Below are 8,279 nucleotides of genomic sequence, written 5' to 3'. Positions count from 1 at the left end.
ATTATTATTATTATTATAATAATACAGGATTTATTGAGCACCAACAGTTTGCGCAGCAGTTTACAATATAAGGAAGACATTACAATCACAATACAATTCAAGACAAGATGGTAAGGAGGGCCCTGCCCGTGAGGGCTTGCAATCTAAAAGGGAGGGGCAAGGGATACATAAGGAGGTAGCTGTGTGGGGCTGAATTGTTTCAAATTCAAAACAAAGTGATAGTTTAGTGGTTAGGTTGAGGTGGGATAGGGTTCCCTGAAGAGATGAGTCTTTAGTGATCGCCAAAAGGCAGTCAGAGTGGGAGTTAGACGGACAGGTTGGAGTTCCAAAGAATGGGAGTGACTCTAGAGAAGTCCTGGAGGCGAGCATGGGAGGAGTTGGAGAGTTAGAGAGCAGGAGGTCTTGGGAGGATCACAGGGGAGGGTTAGGGTGATATTTTGAGAAAAGGTTGGAGATATAATAATATTGCCACAAATAGGCCATGCTACAGAAGTATTTTACAGGTTACGGTCAAAAAATTTACCAAACTGCCAAGTCATAATATACAATTTAGTAAATCACCCTATAGCCTTGGATAATCATAGAACACAACTTTTTACTGCGACCTACACATTGGTCCAGATGATAAAATAAAGCTTCTGACAGACAGCGGATTATTAGCCAATTGAAAGCTATGTGTAGGCTTACAGCATACAGGCCAGCTTTCATTGACCTGTGCCGGAGATGAAAGGAATTTGTAATGGATAGGTGTATTGGGGAGAATACACAGACAGATTCAGTCACAGGCTGGTGACCCAGAGCACCCAGCCAGTGCTACGGCTCAACAAAATTGTAGCCACTGGAGGCAGAATCAAAAATTTTGCATACAAGATATAATCTTGAAAACTGGGCACCATATGCATACAAAAATAAATAAACCTTCAAAAAGAACATTTTAGTAAATATAATGCAAAATGTTTACTCACTTAAAACATTCAGCTGCAAACAGGTTCAGCTTCAAGGACACAAAATATCTAATTTGAGTCTGCAATCAGGTTCTCAAAGTCGTGTGATTGCTTGAAATATTTATCATCCCTTTATTACAATATGTGCAATATGATATTTTAATACAAAAAGATGTGCATTCATCACAAGCAGACGGGATTGTCTGACAGCATGGATTAAGGCTGTGCAAGGTTTTATGCCTTATTACTGCATCTGATTAATCATAATATAGACATTATTTCTACACTCAACTTCACAACATGCAAGAAGAATACCGTATTTTTCGCTCTATAGGACGCACTTTTTCCCCCAAAAAGGGGGGCAAAAAATGTCTGTGCTTCTTATGGAGCAAATGCCTATCACCCGATGCCCGGGACAGGCAGTTTCGGGCGCCGGACGAGTAGTTTTTTTTGTACATTCAGCCCTGCTCCTGACAAGCAGAGCTAAATGTACAGTGTGGGTCCGCCGCTCGTTTAATACAAGTGATCTAATCAGATCACTTGTATGAAATTGAGCGGTGGCGGCGATCGTGTCTGGGGCCCCCCCGCCGTGGTTTTTGGGGTCTCCCGCTCCTCTGGGTGACCCGTGACCACGGCATAGGAGCTCACCATAAAGCCCGTAGAGCAGACGAAGAACGTCCGTTCTTAGTCTGCTCTGTGTGATCACTGAGACCGTGGCGCTGTAAACACAGCACCACCTGTCTCTGCGGTCACAGAACCCCTGCATCCTATGGTCAGGTGTGCCTTATGGCGTGCAAAATACGGTATATCATCTAAGAAAAGACACAGACTTAGAGGAACATATCTATTTTGGCCTTCAAGATCTCCAAAATAAAAACCAGCTCGCATCATTTTGTAAATCACCAAGTTCCGAGGCTAGGTTCAGACATGAGCGACACCAGGGATGCACATCCCGGGACCGTGTGCTAGGGGCTTCCGATGACCGCAATGCAGTTGTCGAACGAGCAGGCTAGAAACCCGCCGACAAATCATACGATTCTCGGCGGGTTTTCCAGCAAGCTGGTTCGACAAAAGACGTGTGACCGTACAGTAAAAACGGTTGCACGCCTTCCATACACCTTGCGATTATCGTACGATCGCGGGATATCACACTCAAACACAAAGATCAGGTAAGTCAGAACTTGTGATCTACATACCTGCCTTGGGTCAGTTCCTTAAAAAAACTGAAGTAACTGGCACAGCATGACATTGCCATTGACACATTAGTATATTTGGAAGGAGAGGTCAGCAGTGGCAGCTTCATACTTCCTCAGTACAAGTTTGCGTTCAAATATTGTCCACTTGCTTTTGTGCCAGTAATAGGAACGATGTGCACCCTACTTTTTCAGCATATCTGAAAATAAATAAAAGATCCTGACTGACTGCTGTAAATTTACTTGCTGTAAATTGCAGGCCGTAAATCAAACAAACTTCTGCCAAATATAAACTATTCAGCCTATTACTGGTGCAAAATCATTGAATAACTAGGCTCCAGTCCACAGAACAACTTTTTCTTCCGTTGGATGTCACCATCTTACCCCTAACACAGAATAGGAAGGAGAAGCCAGCCTGTCAAGTAATTCAATATAGAGTAGAACTATAGAACAAAAAGCACATGATTGCCAGTGCATTTGCACTTACAGTTTTTCCCCCTGCAAAGTCCCACAGTACCCGTTAAGCCTGCTAGTGACGACCACCTACTGCAGATTCCTGTGATGTGGTGGGTAACTAGGTATGAACAGATACCTTATCTTGGTATCGAGTACCGATACTTTGCTTTCTGTACTTGCCGATACCAGGTACTTCCGCTGGCATGGAGCCGGCTTCCTGGACAATGATTGCTAGGGAAGCCGGCTCCATTATGATTGACCGGGGGACCGGCTTCCCAGCCAAGCGGTGAGTAATGACCCACCTCCCCGATTGGCCGGCTGCATGCTGATCGCCCAGGAAGGCGGCTCCATATTCCCCCTACAGTACTGCCGGTCAGAGGAAATCTTCCTCTGACCAGAAGTTACGGTATCGGGAGAAGGCATCGGAGGATTTTGGCGAGTACTCGTACTCCCCCAAATACTCGGTATCTGCACTGATACTAGTATCGGTGCATCCCTAGTGGGAACAATGCTGGACTGCTCCTGAATTCAGAGCACAGTTGCTCCTCACATGTAGACTGTGCCCGATTGCACTATAGGGGGATGTTGCAGGGGGCGTGGCTATCGGTAATCCTCTCTGAGCAATTGTCCACACAGTTCTAACAGCACATGAAGTGTAGAAATTCAAACATACAACATATCTTTGTGTTACCCCTCCCCTCATGGGCTTGTCAATTCAGGCGGCTCCAATCACCAAAAAAAAAACAACAATTTTTTAACTCCCTTTATCGCTACGCACATGAAGGTATGCTTCAGCTACTAGGTGGTGCTGTTCATATAGCAAATGTATAATTTTTTATTTCAGAGAAGCAATTACCCATATGCCAACACAACAAAACATTTAGGTTTCCTATATCTTAAGTATGCTTGAAGTGTAGGTATATTCCAATTTGTTTAGTTTTTAGAGTAGAGGGGGTTAAAACCACTAATATCCTGTCCCAGGGACGAATACAGAAGTTATAGGAAATCTACCTAAGTGAAGAGGATTTCCTTTTTAGACAGTTGGAAGATTTCTTCCCACCTCTTGTTTAGGGACAACTTCCTGTTTTCAACACAGTACCAAAAATGTGTAGCGAATTTCCCTAATGGGGATACAGCAAGGGTCTAATTCTTTCCCTTTTTTGTATTTTGTTTTCTGTCACTAGATCTTTATTTTAGTCCACTCAGACTAGAACAGGGAGAGGCAACACTTTGAGCCAGTCAGGCTCTGTTACATTCCACAGTGTCAGTTAATCAGATGAAGCAGAAATCCAAAAAGGTGAGCACACAATGCTCCTTTATGGCTAGATGAAGGATTCTTGACCAGGCTTTTCTGCCTAAATACTTTGGAGGCCAGAGACCTGGTTATTCTATCTGGTGGGCGTGCCTGGATCATAAATAAGAGTGGCTGAAAAGGCAGTTCATACATAGGAATTCAAGTGAGCATTTAGCCATTTAATGTTCACCTTTAAATACTCACTCAATCTCTTTCTTTTCTGCTTCTTCTTGAGTAAGGTCTTCTTCGACACCGTAGTCTAGGACAGAGCCAACCCCAAATGCGCGATTCTGTCTTATTAGTGGTTTGATAGCTTCCTGGTCTTCTCCAGCAACAAACTGTCCATAGAAGGTCATCTTCATCATAATTTCAAAGAGCCTCTGGCCAAACACTTTTCTTGACAACCGGAGAAGCTTTAAAGAAACCACAACATTGGTAAGAAAAAGTATATTTGACATGCTTTATAAATTAATTCTGCTTATATAAATTAATCTTCAGTTTGAATATTGTTTCCATATAATAACCATCAGCTAATATAACTGCAGATAGCCAAGCATTTGTACGCTTTATACATTTAAAAATGTGCATCATTTTGATGGTCCTGTTGAAACAAGTTTTGATATGCGACTTTCATTTCTGCAGCAGCTAAAGTGGCTGAAACATACAGGCCACATATTTGAATAAGAATGTCAATGTCAGTACTTTTTCATGTAAAAGTATCAGATAATTGCTTCCCTATGCTCCAGAGTCATGTACTATAGGCACTACAAGAAGATGACTAACACACTTTATCTAGAACCAAGGCTATATCTAAAACTAAGGGGGCTATTCACAAAACGGTGAAGAGTTTGGAGAAGGCAGGAGAAGTGAACAATCTAGGACAACATAGCTGAACTGGAAAGTGAGCCGATATGGAGAATTTTTCCAAATCGGCTATTTTGGCCTAGATTGTTCACTTCTCCTGCCTTCACCCTTTAGTGAATAGACCTGTAAAACGGTTTCATTTTGGGTAGATAATTTTTTTGCCATCAGTGTCCTATTGGGTAGATTTCCCTTCACTTCCTGTTTGGTAGACCTTCTTTCTGATACACTCCAAATCTCTAAGAAGCTCTTTTTATACCAAATTATGTTACTGACCTGTCGACAATTACACTAAAATTAGTTTTTCCAGCTCTTCCGTGTTAGTACCACCCACCTTTCCAGGTTTTTGTTGCCCGTCCCAACTTTTTTGAGAAGTGTTACTGCCATCAATTTCAAAATGACCTTTTTTTTTTTTTTAAATGGTACATTTTTTCCAGTTTAAATATTTGATGTTTTCTATTTTGAATAAAATATCGGTTTAGGAGATTTGCAAATCATTGCATTATGTATTTATGTAGATTTTATAAAGAGTCCCAACTTTTTTTTGGAAATGGGGTTGTAAGAGTTAACCAATGAAAAATAGTAATTAAGTCCACAAAAACTGATCACATGTACATCATATACCTCCAATACATTTGTAAACATGATTACACTCCACAAACATGCTGTTACAAAAAAGGTAAAAATCATAATCCTTATTTACACAAACAAACACACACACGGCTACTGAATATATGCAAATCTCTAGTACTAGCAATAACCAACAAAATGTTATACATGTTCTTCTGTGCTTTATACCACACATACAGTGGTGACCGGTGTTGTACTGCACCGAATCAACAGGTCACCACTGGGACACACAGAAAACAATTGCTTTCTATGTGCCCTGTTCACACCACAATAGGGGTATGATGGGCAGTGCGCTGCACTGGGATAAAAGGGCAGACATGTCGTGTTCCTTCTCAGCTCACTGGATGGCAATGCAGGTCACTGCGCTACTGTGCAGGGTACCTGCTTGGAGTGTACACATTGTACAATACCAATAAAGTCTTTTGTTTTTTTAAAGGAAAACATGTAAACTGTGACCGCTTTGGCAGTGTGTGACACACACACACACACACACACACACACACGAGCTTCCGGACCGCACTGGCCCACCCATTAAAACACAGTATTTTAGTGGATGGGCAAGTGTGAACAGGCCCCATTAAATCTTTCAATGCGTTTTTTTTTTTTAAACGAATACCTGAATTTTACTTATCAGCCTCTTACAGTCCCTATTACAGCAGAATTCAAACAGGTAAAGCTGGCCATACCCTAGATTTCCGAACAAACGTTCCTATGAAAGATCTTTCTTTACCACCTGATAATGCCATTAGACACTTGACGAATGTCGATCGAAATTTTTTTTCATTTTAACATTCGATTTTGGAATGAATTGAGTTTCCTGAACAAAAAACACATTCATCTTAGAATTTGATTCATTAGAGAGAAAACATTTCCATCTTGCTCCTTTTGAGTTTTTTCATCACTATGGTCGAGGACGATTGTCGATTTCTAAACCTTTCCTACAAAAGTTATTTTGAAAATCTAAGCAGTGTATGGGCAGCTTAAGTTGGAAGCAGCACAATAAGCTATTCATTTGTGCAGCAGTGCAAGGAGTATGCTTGAGGCTAGGTTCACACCAGATGCAGTGCGTTCCGGCCCGAATCTGGCCAGAACGCACTGCGGCCGCCTCACTTTTTTGTGGGGCAGGAGGGGGCGTGACGGGCCATTGAAGTGAATGGCAACGTAGCCATGCCCTCCAGTGGCAATGCGATCGACCGCACGGGATCGCAAGGCACATTGTGCCTGCGGTCCGATGCGATCAAGATAGTACTTGCAGCATTTTGATCGCACCGGATCGGGCCGGCACGCACTGCATCTGGCGTGAACTTAGCCTAAAAGGAAAAGAGAGCAGTGTGGGGAGGGACAAGATCATTTATTGTAACTGAACTGCAACAAAGACAAATCAGGTCTCCTGTCCCAACAGACAAAGCTGTGTGGTGTTCCACCCTAAGTAAAACAGCTCCCATATTTAACCAATTGACAGGAGTTAAGCTTTAATGTCCTAAGGTGCCCATACACCTTACAATTATCTGCAGATTTTCTGTGGTCAGATGGAAAAAGTGCAACAGATTGGCCCAGGTGGAGATTCCTCCATCCACACAGTTAAGGCCTTGTTCACACCAAGCACGTTCCAGGAGCAGAGCAGTTACAGACCGGAGCAAAACTGCATCCAATGTATTCCAATGGTATTTTTAGCTCCAGTTCACATTGCAGCGTTCCGTTCCAGAGCAGGTAAAAAAACTGCAGCAGGCCCCATTTTACCTGCTCTGGAACGCATGCAAACGCATTAAAGATGCATGCAAATGCCCTGGAACACACTAAAATGCCCATTTTAAACTAAAAAAAAAGAAAACCAAAAACGGCCCGGAACGCATCAACAACCCACTGCACTGCATGTGCCTAAACTCATGCAGATCTGCATTTGGTGTGAACAAGGCCTTAGTGTAGATGGAGGAATCTGTTGCACCTTTTCCATCTGACCACAAAAAATCTGCAGATAATTGTAAGGTGTATGGCCAGCTTTATGCACTCCTGAGGTGCTCTGCTTTGAAGTTCAGCCAAACAGCTCTTTTAAGAGAATTGCCCAGGAGCTTCAGCGTTCGTTCACACCATGTGCGCTCGGGCTGCGCTGGCCAGTTTTTTCCAGCGCAGCCCAAATGCAAGACAAGGCGATTTGCCTCGTCATGAATGATGACAGTTCTCACCACTGTGTTTCTGTGGTGTGCCCTTACAAATACAAAAAAAAAAAAGGGAAGAAGAAAAGGACACAGCATTTAAGCACACGGCAGTAAGACTATAAGCTAGTAAACTTAATGCAAGATTGTAGTTCACCATTGCAGTGAGCATGGAGTGGTGGCTACTTTACAACACACACAGGGACCATGAGAACAAAAGTAGCCACCTTCTAGAAAAAAAAAAAAAAGAAGAACAGTGTCAGCACCAATTCAGAGATGATTTGAGGATCTACAGCTGAGTGATACACAAATAAGGTCCATGTTTATTAATAGTTAGGGTACTTAACAGCATTTTTAACATTTAACTTATGAGTTTAGGGTCACTTTAAACAAGGTGAGGCTGCAGAAGTCATAAGTCCTATGTTGGCAGCAGCAAAAAGGTTAAAGTAGTAATAAAGTCTTTTTTTTGCTACATCTACTGCTAGCAAGCAGTAGATATTTGCCCAATCATTTAAAACCTAACCCGTGTCTGCGTCATTCGCTCTCGGCTGCCGAACACAGGTTTCCAAATGGCTGTGAAGGAGGAAGTGTGTGTGGGCACATGTACACTGGATATCATTAGAGGGAAGAGGATGAGTGGCATAGTGGAGGTGAAGGCACGCAGCTGGGAGCGTGCACGCCGGACAGGCTTTGTGGGACAGGAAAAAACAGCAGTCTGCACTGTATCAGAGAGCGGCATCAGAGCTGG

This window comes from Nanorana parkeri, unplaced genomic scaffold, assembly GCF_000935625.1.
Source record: "Nanorana parkeri isolate BGI_ZX_2015 unplaced genomic scaffold, ASM93562v1 scaffold819, whole genome shotgun sequence".
In the NCBI taxonomy this organism is placed as follows: Eukaryota; Metazoa; Chordata; class Amphibia; order Anura; family Dicroglossidae; genus Nanorana; species Nanorana parkeri.
Note: the sequence above shows the minus strand (reverse complement) of the source record.